This window comes from Camellia sinensis, chromosome 9, assembly GCF_055761805.1.
Source record: "Camellia sinensis isolate YWXY chromosome 9, ASM5576180v1, whole genome shotgun sequence".
NCBI lineage: Eukaryota > Viridiplantae > Streptophyta > Magnoliopsida > Ericales > Theaceae > Camellia > Camellia sinensis.
This window is the reverse complement of record NC_138969.1, coordinates 109,489,005-109,501,671: the sequence shown is the minus strand read 5'-3', so window position 1 is coordinate 109,501,671 and position 12,667 is coordinate 109,489,005.

Here is a 12,667-nt window from a genome sequence, read left to right as displayed (position 1 = left end):
AGCAGTTGTTCGATGGGATCGGCGTCTACCTTTGCTTTGTCTTTTCCTCTGGCCTCAGCCTGATCAAGGGTTTGGGTTGATGTTGATATATCATTACCATAGCTGGAGGCCATCTCCGGTTGGCTAAGTTCAATCACAATTCGCCCCAACAGCGGGGGCTCCTGGGGTACAAAACTCCCGGCATATGGTGCGGCTGGAGGTGAAGCTGACATTCCGTAGGCGAGATCCGCCACAGACCTCTGGAGATCACCTATCATCCCCATCAGTTCAAAGGTGGTGGGCTCACGAGCCTGATACAACTGGGGGGCCCAGACCGGGTGCGCAACAGGCGACCTGGGTGGATGTGGCATATCAATGTTGGCCTCACTTTGCAGGGTGATCTCTTGATCTAATGCAGCCGTCATAACCATGAACTCTTCTGAATTCTGCGTCGTCATAAGTCCTGCCTCAGCAAGGGGGAACACTGGCTATTCTGTATCAACTCTACGACCCTCTGAACTGAAAGGAAAAACAAACAGCATTTCAGCCCAAACAGACCATCCATAGGTGTAGCCGAATAACTGCACTCTACTATTGATAACTGTTCCCCAAAATCACTGTCCCCAAAACTGAACTGATACTCGCAGATAACTGGTTCTCAACAGCACTAATACTGGTGCCCTCGGGCCCGATACTCGAACTTGCAAACTAGTATGTACGTTCCTGTAGAGATACACTCTAAAAGCCCATAGCAAGTAAAGAGAGCCAAAACACCCCTATAGAGGAGTAGGGTTTCCCTGTCCTATTTTGTCAGGAGCTAGGGTTTCACTACGCACACAGCGGTTTCAAACAGCCTAATATCGGGTAAGCAACCTGTCCTAGTTTGGAATAGTCACTATGGATTCCGAATATGCACTAGGTCGAATGGTCAAAAAGGGTGTCTCGGTAAAAGCGGGGTTTGTGTTCCCATACTGTCAGAGCCCATAACCGGTCAGCCTTATGGTCATGCCTTGACAAGACAAGCCTCCGGCAAACTGTTTAGGAATGGCAGATGGCAAACACGGTGCCCTAGGCGCACCAATGCACATGCAATGCACAGAGACACATAAATGAAATCAAAACAGGATATCACGAGTTCGAGTCAAACTCTCTAATGTCCCCAGCGGAGTCGCCAGAAACTGTAGACGTCCCCGAACGCCCCGGGAGGGTGAGTCCCGTTCCGTTCATTTTGGGGTTACTACAGTTCGGACTCTCGAATTGTCACGATTCCTAATCTTGAACCAAAGAGTCCAAATCCGGCAAATCGTTTTGGGAAAAATAGATTTTTGAAAGAAGTGCCAAACATGGACTGCTTTGCCAGATACAGAGTCGCCACCTAAATATTTTTTAATGGGGAAATTTAGGAAACCCTGACTCGGTGCCGAAGGCCACGTGTCCGTCGTTGCCAAAGTTGCCTCGGCTCGGGAGCTTGGGTACGATCGGGGAAGGTCAGCTATGAGCACCCCCTCTCGCCCGGTCCGAAGACCGGCCTCTATTAACCATGATATCTGATTTTGAAAACGTTATGTGTTCTTATTCCGGTTATTAGCCTAGAATTACTATGTTATGCGCACAGCAAACAAGTATAGACTAGATTGCCTAATTTGGAAACAAGCATTGCATAACCGTTTTTTGAAAAGTGCTTTGGATTTTGCTACTCGCAAGTAGGCTAAAACACGGATTTCAACGAGTTTTTCCAACTCAAACAATCCAACCTTCACCCACAGGCATTCAAATAGTTTATCTCACATAAGCATCTAGCGACATGGTAAGCATGCTGCCATGGCAACATTCGCAGGCATGTAACATGCTAAAGCGAAAATACTTACATCGTACTCCGTGCCAAAACAATAAACTAGTTAGCAAACACGCATGTCCTAGTTCATGTTAAAAATGGCTAATGCAACGCATACAAGATGTACTTAGAATAGGCTCGGCTAACTTAAGCATGACATGTGAAGTGCAGTCAATCAATTGATGCACGTATTCAATTTGGAATTGAAGTACAAATGCAGTTAGCGTGATGTATCGAGCCTAATGCATGCAATACAAATGCATGAATGCACGCATGCATAGCATAAGGTATGCTAAATTAAACGTGCCCTAATACTAACCATTAAAGCAGGTAAATAAAAGGGAAGAAAGAAGTAGGGATTGGAAGACATACACACCACTCACACACACTTATTACAGATTTGCTCTCACTCGGAGGGACCAAATAAATAATACAAATTAATTAACTACGCAAGCTAATTAAATATTACAAATTGCCTAATCAGTTAACAAACTAATTTAAACTAGGAAAAGCAGAAAACCGCCTCGGGAAGGGAGCCAGATGCAGCGCATGCTCGGGTCCTGCTCGGAAGTGCACCGCCATGCATAGTCTGCCTCTGTTTTCCCTGCTTTACTCCTCTGGAGGCTGCCAAAACCTTAGGATTGCTTCTCTGGATACTGGGAGACATCACCGGCCGAGTGGGATTACCATCGGCAGTGAATTGTGGTCACCGGCACAAAATGAATCCATCGGCTGGTGATTTACTGCCGGTCGGCAATGTATACTGCCGGTCGGCAAAGAATGCCTGCAGAACCTGTAACTCACAGCAGCAGAGGACAGAACTTGCATGGCAACACAATTCAAGCCATGTATGCATCAATCATGTCCCCTATCATGTTTGTGACTCAAAAGGGCATGTGTCTCGATTCTCGGACCACCAATCACGCATTTCCATGCATGATGGCCCAAAGAATCAAGTGTGCAACTTTCATGTCAAATGAAATGCAAACCAAACAAACGAACCAAGGCCCAATTCCTATCACCAAGTCAAGGAACAAGTCATGCATGCAAGATGCAATGCAACCTAGGCATGTAAGCTAAGGATGCAGCATGACATGGCAAGACACTTATGCAAGCATACAAGCAAACATGAGGCAATGCAAACGGATGAAAAGATGGACTTATACATGATTTAGGCAACTCTAAATAGGCCCAAAACAGTGGCCAAAAGTCAAGGAATTGGAATCAAACATACATACACACGTGCAAGTAGGTTGGACCAACACTTAGGCACAAATGCTTAAGCATCAAAGGGCTACTTCTAAGCACATTTAAAAGGGAATAATCATGGACGTATGACATGCATTATAAGCCTTGAAAACATGTAGGAAATGATGCCAAATTAACCTACCAATGCAAGCTATGCATGCAATGAGACCCAAGGACCGAAAGCATGATCATATGACTCATGAAGCAAATGACCAAATTGAATCAAAACAGTCCCAAGTCATGCAAAAACAAGCCTCAAGAACCACTTAGATGGCATCCAAGTAACCTAATCCTAGAGGCATACACCATGGCATAAACATGAAGCATGAAACATCAACTCTTGAAACATCAAAAGGGTCATGGAATACAAGCATATAAGCATGCCAAAGGGACTGAAATAACATGTAGGGTGGCTCCAAACCACCGAAATGATGCAAGCAACACATACTACACATTCACATACTTAAGGCCAACAAGCCGGAATGCAAAGGGGTTATACTAAACATGCCAAAGCCGACCCAAACAACTATGGACAGACCTAAAGCATGGCAAATTGAGCACAAAACCTTCACAAGACTAAGCCTAAAACATGCTAGAGCAAAGGCTAACAACCTAAGGCATATTAAGGCAATAACAAGGCATTACATGGTAGGTATGCTAAGCATGCATGGTGTACCAAAACCAACACACAAAAAGGTTATATCATGTCATAATAAGCATGGAAAATAGCCAAGACATGATCAATACACACTCTATCATGATGCTCCCTCAAGAGGCCAGAAAGGGTTCCTTTCAAGGACAACAAGGGGAGGGGGTGGCCCTCCCCTTTTGGAGACTTCAAGGCACCATCTCCGCCACTGAAATCTCTCAAGATTTCAGTGGTGAAGAGGCCCAAACACCAAAGTCTCGAAACTCTCTCAAAATGGCTCAAAATGGGGTCATTCAAGGCCTAAGAGGGGTCAAACACCCTCAAACCACAACACTCTTAATAAACAATCAAGAGGGCCAAAAACAGAACTTTTTTGTGTTATACACTAAGCACGAAAACAGTTCAAGGATGGGTAAAAATGCAATGCAAAAATGGAGAGTAAAGGGACTAGTTTCTTACCCTTGAAGCCCCCTCCAACAATGGTGCTCCAACAGCCCTCCTTGGCTTGAATCCAGCTCCAAAACACCAAAACCAGCCCCTTAGAACCTCAGTAGCCAAAGGAAGGTGAAACACTAGGTGTTTGTGTGCAATAGTAAGAACAAGTGCACCTAGAACACTCAAGAGAGAAAAAAGGGAGAGAGAATGTGTATCAAAACCTAAAACCAGAGCTCTCCTCTATATTTTCTATCTCTAAAATGTCTAAAATCTCTAACCATAAGCAAGGGAGAGAAAAGCTCCTCTTATAGAGCTTCTTGTCTTGTAAAGCTTACAAGACAAGCTTCTAAAGAGGGAGATCCCTCCATACATGGGGAGCCAAATGCAAGACAGCTGTGATAAAATATCTGCAAAAGCAGATGCATAGTAGTCGGCCGGCCAAAGATGCCATTTTGGCAAAAGGGAGTGCCGACCGGCAATATATATTGCCGGTGGAAGCAAAAACCAGCCGGTGGCCTCTGGCCATGGCCGGTGGTGTGTGGGGATGCCTCACAAGGCATTCCCTGCCCCTCCAAGGCAAAATGCAAGTGTTTGGTGCAAAACCAGACACTAAACTGTCGAATTCGGAGATCCTGAGGCAAGGCACGTAGCCGAGACCTCCGGAAACTCCAAACGAACACAAACATGGATGATCACCGAGTGTTCAAACGGTGACGTCTAAGTCTTGAGGACGGTAAAAAATAGGGTGTCTACAAGCAGAAATCAAATAAGGTGGAGAAGTCACACCATGTCCCTGAAAAATAGTTTCTGATTGTCCCGGAGGGTGGAAACTGATTTGCTTAGTCAAACAGTCTATAGTTGCACCATATTCACTCAACCAGTCCATTCCCAGAATAATATCAAAATAAGTCATATCAAGAGGTAAAAAATTGGCATATACCTGGATATCCCCAAGTTGGAGTTCACAAGCAAAATATACAGAAGCACAGATCATAGAGTCTCCCAAAGGGGAAGACACACATAATACATAGGACAAATTTTCCTCAGATTTATCTAAATTTTGCGCAAATAATTTTGACACAAAAGAATGGGTAGTGCCAGAATCAAACAATACATAAGCAGAGTGACCATGAACAATAAATGTACCTGACACCACTGTTGCCGCATTTTACATATCCCCCGGAACCAATGCAAACACCTTGCCTTGTCTCGTGGTGTCTTTATTATTTACAGGTTTGGTAACTGACTTGGTGTTGGAAGTTGGTGCAGACCCTACTGAACTTGTGACAGTTTTATTACCATTTTGTTGATTCCTCTGAGGGCAATCCCTTACTAAGTGACCCGTTTTGCCACATCTAAAATAGGCTCCAGACTTCCGATAGCAAGTTCCACGATGCTTCTTCCCACATTCTGAACAAACAGGGATTGAATTTGGAGTAAAGGTGGACGTGGCAGAAGTGCTTGAGTTTTGTTTCTTGTTAGGTGGAGTAGTTGACCCCTTTGACCATTGATTGTTCTGCCTCTTCCCTTTCCATTTCGAAATCCGATTTTGAGTAGCAAGGTTTCCCTTCGCTATAACAGCCCTTTCCAACACATCAACGTAGTTGGGCAACTTCAGCATGTTGACTCGGTCTAGAATAGCACTCCGTTATCCCCTTTCAAATTTCCGTGCCTTCTATAATCTGTATCCACCATATGAGGTGTGAACCGAGCTAGTTCTGCAAATTGAGCTTCATATTCCGTGGCGGTTTTGTTTCCTTGCCTGAGAGTTTCAAATTCTGTCACCTTCTTATCTCACATACTTTGGGGAAAATATTTATCATAAAACAGTTCCAAGAATTTGTCCCATGTTAATCCTGGGTGTATAGTTCTCGTAAGCATCCACCATCTCCGTGCTTCGTCTTCAAGAGTGAAGGCAGCAAGTTGCACTTTTTGGAAAGTACACAGAAATACTTCGAACAACTTTTCTATTCCCAACACCCATGCCTCAGCTTTCATTGGTTCTATTCCTCCCTTGAACGATGGCAGTTTCATCTTTTTAAACTCCTTTGTGAGTGTAGTGGTTCGGTCCTCAACTTGGAAATCTTGTACCACGGGTGGAGGTACCAGTGGTGGTGGCGGTTGTGGTTATGGCTGTTGCTATTGTTGTCGTAAAGTCTCCGCCATTTCCATGATCATTCTCTCTATCCTGTCCAACCGTGCAGAAGTAGCATCTTCTGGGTCTTCCGTTCTTGTTCTCACCATATTCTACATGACAATCAATTACAATATGCACGAGAGATATACAATAGGCATAATTCAAAAACGTTAGTGTTAACAGAGTACATTTCACATTGCCATCGATCTTTCATATACTTTCAGAATATCATGCACGATGCCTAAGTCTTTTCTGGACACCCTAAAGCTCAATGGATCCGTGTGTGAGATAGCAATGCGTGCTCTGATACCACTTGTCATACCCCAAACCCGCCCCTAAAAGTTTGGGCATAACCACTGCGGAACAGACACTTAACTCGATGTACATAAGATATAGGGCCTGAATGAAATCATTTAATATCATAAAATAACGTAGAACAATATCCATTGAGCTACCCTACTATGCCAGGATCATAAACATTGCATAATGAAGATGAACATACAGTAAACATACACCTGAACATCAGTAATAGACATACATATATACAGACCCGGTCCCATGATTGGGCGTATAACAAAAGCATTAGTGAGGAAGAGGTTATACACATTTGAAAATACAAAACCAAAAGCTTGGCAAAACTTCACAAAATGAATAGCTTCCTCTAAGTGCCTGGACACACTGCAGTTGACAAAAGGGGTATGAGCATCAGGGTTAAGGCTGACTTCTAGGTTGATTACCTACAGAAGCAGACAAAATATAGAGTGAGCCTGGCTTAGTGAATAGTAGTACGTAACAGTTCAATGATTAACTTGAATTACAATGTATAAAAATGTAGAGAACTTATGGTTAACTTATCCTGTAATAATTTCCAGAATGGCCTTGGGCCCAGTCTTTAAACAGAGTGGCTTTAAGCCCAATATTTTACGAAACGGCCTTAGGCCTAACAGATTTTACAGAACGGTCTTAGGCCTAACAAGGTTTACAAAACGGCCATAGGCCAAGCAGAGTTTACAGAACGACCATAGGCCTAACAGAGTTTACAAAACGGCCATAGGCCTAGCAGAGTTTACAGAATGGCCATAGGCCTAACAGAGTTTACAGAACGGCCATAGGCCTAACAGAGTTTACAGAACGGCCATAGGCCTAGCAGAGTTTACAGAATGGCCTCTGGCCCAGATATCAATTGAGTAGAGCAATTCCAGAGTGATACCGATGTACACGGATTCTTTCAACGTTACATAAGTTCACACCGATTCCCAATCAACTTACATGTTAACGTAATTACTTGCGAAGGACAGAATGTTAATGACAATAATTAGTGATGGTAAATAAATGTACATCTACAGTACTATTACTCACTGTGATGTAGTGGAGCGTTTGATCTTCCCGGAGTGCGTCCTGCACACATACACAACTTGCAAATTAGTTCCTTTTTCCTTGGTGAATCATTTCCTGACTCCCTTCGCTTTGAATAAATTTTAAAAACATAAAAAGGCATCAAATACAGATTTCAAAAATATCAGGGGTCAAGCATGTAAAATGGAGCAGATCATTTTTCGAAGCACGAGCTGCACGTGTGGCTGTGAGCCTCGCACGTGCGGCAGTTGGTCCCACACGTGCAGCTGGGAAGCCCTGCACTTGCCTTTTTAGCAGTATCCAAAACCCGAAATTTCACCATTTTCCGCATGTGCGGCGGTTGGTCCCGCACGTGCGGCCATGACCCCCGCACGTGCGGCGATTCCCCTATTTGTGCACTCCGAAATTCAACCAAAAATCCAACTTTGGTGCACATATGGCAAGGCTTAAAATAGAAAACTTCACCACAAGAATATAGCTCAAAATCACATAAAGGTTAATCACAAGCTTGCTTAGGTTCTTTGGCATTTTGAATTCATAACCATTATCAATCACAATCCAATTATTCTATGTTGATGACCCTAGGTATATGGATAATACATGTGTATCCTCAGGTAAATTCAACATGGAAAACAAAGAGTAAAGTATAATCCCTTTACACAACTCAATTTAACCTCCAAACAAGCAAATAAATAAATAATAAGTACAATTCTCCAATTTAGTGAGCAACACACACAAACTTCAATCATAACCCTAGTCCTCACAATTCAAAGAGAATTCTTACACATGTTCAAGAAAGAGCTTGTGCAAAGTAATTCTTACATACCTTGAGCTTAAATTTCTCTAAACCCTTTCAATCCCAATTTTCTTGTTTGATGAAACTTTCCTCTTGATCCTTTCTCTCCAACTCTCTTCTTCTCCAATTCTCACCCAGGAGATATTTTGAGGAGTGGCTTTTTAAGTCAAATAGGTAAAGAGTATAGATATATATATTTGAAGATAAGTAAAGACAAAATTTAATCAGTTTAATCATTCTTAATTGAAATTTCACAGAAAATCATACTATGACCTAAAAATCATGCTGATCCTAAATGTAAAATCAATTTCAGATTATCAAGCCTCAGGGCTCTCAATTTCTGACCCAAACATTTTAATTGTTACAGGTTTTTCTCCTATGAGACAGATATGAATCCATATTTGTAAGATTCATTTAATTAAACCCAATTTTACATAAAATTTTACAATAAACATTTAAATGCACAGATTGTGGGACTGAAATTATACCAGAAACACATACGAGGGTCGGGTTATTACACCAACTCTCTAATACAAATCAAGGTTGCTTTTATTACATTGAAAAAAATTAGAAAGAGAGGTCAAAGCAATAAACTAGGGGCATAGATGAGTCAGGTGCTCCTACGTCTTCCGCTTGTGCTTGTGGAAGCTTCTGAAGCCAAAATAGGCCCGGTTTGTGCCTCATCCTCGAGCCATGCCAAACACTCGCCAGAAAAGGCATAACTGAAAGTAAGGACAGGGGCCAGAAGCTTTCTCATTCTCAAAGCAGTGTGGTAACTAGCCAAATGTGAATCTTGGATGGGGAATGAAATTGGGTACTCTACCCCATCCTCTGGGCGGGTCTGATCATGCCCAAACTGACGTCTGAACCAGAAAGGGAAGTAAAACACATAGTGCATAAGGCTGATCAGCTGTATGCCAGGCTGTCGAGCCATGTTGTAACTCATCTCGTTCAGATTAAGCCAAGGGCAGCGCCAAGCTATGTTAGCAGTAGACTTGTTGCACATCCAGTCTCACCACCATCTCTCATCCGGCAAATCCACTAGTCAGTAGCGGAAGAAATAGCCTCGAGCTGAGGACTCAGGGCAAGAGTCCACTACCTTCAGCTTATCCATAAGCCACACCTGTGGAGGGATAAAGGAAAAGAAAGATTAAAGAATAAAGAGATGTATGTTGAGGGAAAAGTGAGAAAAGGGCTTTGAGAGAAAAACAGAGCATGAGTGCCAAGAGATGTGAGAAACACATATGAGTAAGGGTGGGAAACAATACTTAAAGAAGTAGTGGGCTCCTCACGAATCTAGTAGTCTCCCGCTGATGAAAGGCGTCTAAGCCCATCAAAGTTTTGGCCAACACTAAGCCAATGCAACTCTTGCCATTTTTCAAACCTTGGGCCACTTCGATCAACCAAATGCTGGACTCGCCAAAACTAGGGGCAAGAAGGAAATGAGCCAGCATACATAAGCAGAGGGCATGTTGCCGAAAACCCTGCCAGAGAAGGTCGCCTCTATCACTAGTGTTGGAAAATTGATAAATCAAATTGGGAATGTCAAACTCTCCATTGTAGGCCAGAGATCGAGCCTCATGCAGAGTGAGTCCACACATCTGTCCCAAAGCTTGGGTGTGGCCAAAACGGGGCTGAGGTAAGATTTTCTCATCGCCCCAGGATTCCATTAGTGCTTGAATTCTTCAATTTTTGGTCATATTTCTTGTCCCCCCACGCTAAAGACACGTGTAATTGGGTCCCAGTGTTGAGTGGCGGCATGAAGGAATGGAAAACAAAGTGGAGTTCGGCTCAATGGAAAAAGTGCATTAATTTTGAAACCCCATAAATTTACCTTTTTCGAGTTGTCTAAAGCAGCTATCCAATTTGAGAGCTTTTCGGTAAAAAATGGCTCCATTTGTGAAAAATTTGCAGCTGAAATGAAGTTTTGGAGAAGAATTCATGAAGTTCAACCTTTTGTAGAAGATAAGGCAGTGAATGGAAGCCAACTGTCAGCAATCTGGTGACTCTCACATTTTTGTGGCTGACAGCTAGCCGACAGGCCACATTAGTGGCTGGCAGGCCACCTGTTGTGGCCAATATATGGCCGACAAGCTTAATTCCTAGCCGATAGCCTTCCTTTCAGGCCTGTTGTCCACATTTGTGCTGACCAGTGCTGGAAACATGCGTTTTGTTATGATCTTTTTGTGTTTCAAGGTATTGTTTTGAGTCTTTTTGGTTTTAGCTAGTTTGTTTACTTGTACTTGAGTCGTTGCGGTTTTTGTTTATCAAGTTGTATGCTGTAATTTGTATTTTGGTTGTTAGTCGGCTCATTACCCGATCAAGAACATTGTTTCAATCAAGTGCTCTCTTGGTCAATTCAATTCCATGTCCGTTTCATGCTGTAGACACCCCATTTTTGACCAACCTTAAGACTCAGACGTCATCGTTTGCGTATGCGATGATTGTGCATGTTTGTGCTCGTTTTGAGTGCCTAAAGGTCTCGGCCGTGCGCCTTGTCTTTGAGCCTCTAAGCTCTTTGTGTTTTGGCCTTGTTTTTAAGCCAAACCTTGGTGCCCTTTGCCTGGAGGAGAGAAGGGACTTGTTGGCCACTTTTGGCTATTGTCAGCCATTTTTCCCTCTTGTAGGCCACTTGAGGCGGCTGGTCAGCCACCTACAGTGGCCGACGGCCACTTTTCTTGTTTTTTAGTCCTGTTGGCCACTTTTGGCATTTGCCAGCCACTTTTTCTCCTTGCCAGCCACTTAAGGTGGTCGGTCAGCTAGTGTAAGTGGCCGGTCAGCCACTTGAAGTGGCTGACGGCCAATTCTCTCCTTTTTTAGATATTTTTATATCTTTTGAGCCAGCTGTTGAGCACTGAAGCTATCCTCCATACACATGTATAGAGGGATGGAAACAAGCTTTTAGCTTGTCAAGCAAGCTTTTGCTTGCATTGTCTATATAAGGAGAGGTCCCTCCCCCTATTTAGAGGTTCAGAAAATTTGAGAGCAAAAATTTTACTCTCTCTCTAGAATTCTCTCTCTCTCTCTCTCTATATATATATATATATTGTGCTTGAAAGTGAACTTTCTTTGCATTTTAACACACCACCTCTTAGCCAACTTAGACTACCTTGTTGTTGAGGTGCTTGAGGGTCTTATTTGGGCTGTTGAAGGTTGGTTTTTGGCTTAGAAGCTGCTGTCTTGCTGCTGTTCTTCAAGGGTAAGCTTTTTCCCCTTTTAAGCTTGTTTTGTACACTAGTTTGGGCCACCATTGCATGCTATTTTGACCTAGTTGTCAACTACAAAAACCTCTATTTTTAAGTGTTTGAAATGGTGGCTTGAGGCCCTTTTGGAGTTAGGGGTAGTCTACCCTCTTTGGTGGTTTATTTGCTAAGAGTTGTGCTACCTTTTAAAGCTTTTTAAACAACCTCTTTTTGGCCTTTTAACCATTGAAATCCAGGGGATTTTCAGTGGTGAAAACTTGGTTTTGAGGTCCAAAATGGGAGGGGGTGGTCTCCCCTCCTTGTGTTTTCTTTGCAAATGTTGATGGCCTAACCTTTGAGCATGTGTTTCTATCATTTCATGGCTTGATCTCAACATGGATTTAGCTATATTTTAACATGTTTAAGCTCTGTTTTTGGCTGGTTTAATCACTAGTTGCTTGTACCTTGCACTTGTAGTGTAATTTTGCTTACTAGCTTATCATGCCTAATGAGTTAGTCCATCATTCTAGCACGTGTTAGCTTGGCTCCAGCACATTTTTGCTCATGTTTTGACATGCTTAAACTCTGTTTGGAGTGGTCTTGGTGATATATGCTTTGCTTTGTATGGTTGTAGTGTAAAAGGGTCTTGACTAGCTTTGAGTTTTGAGGCCTTTAACATGTTGTGTATGTGATGATTGCATGTTTTGGCATCATTTAGCATGTAATTTCAGTGTATATAGTGTAGTCACACTCTCACATATTCCACTCTTTCATTGCTTTTGAGAGGTGTGCTTTGTGCCTTGTTTATGAGCCAATACATGAGCATGATCTTCTTGCTTTCTAGGTTGCCATTTCAGCATGTTTTGGCCTCTGATTTGGTATGATTGAGCTCTGTCCAGAGCTAGTTTGGTTATTTAGGCTATGTATTGCATGCCTCTTGTGTGATGCTCTTTACTAGCTGTAGACACCCCATTTTTGACCATCCTCAAGACTTGGACGTCATTGTTTGAACACTCGATAATCATCCATGCTCGTGTTCGTTTTGAGTTCC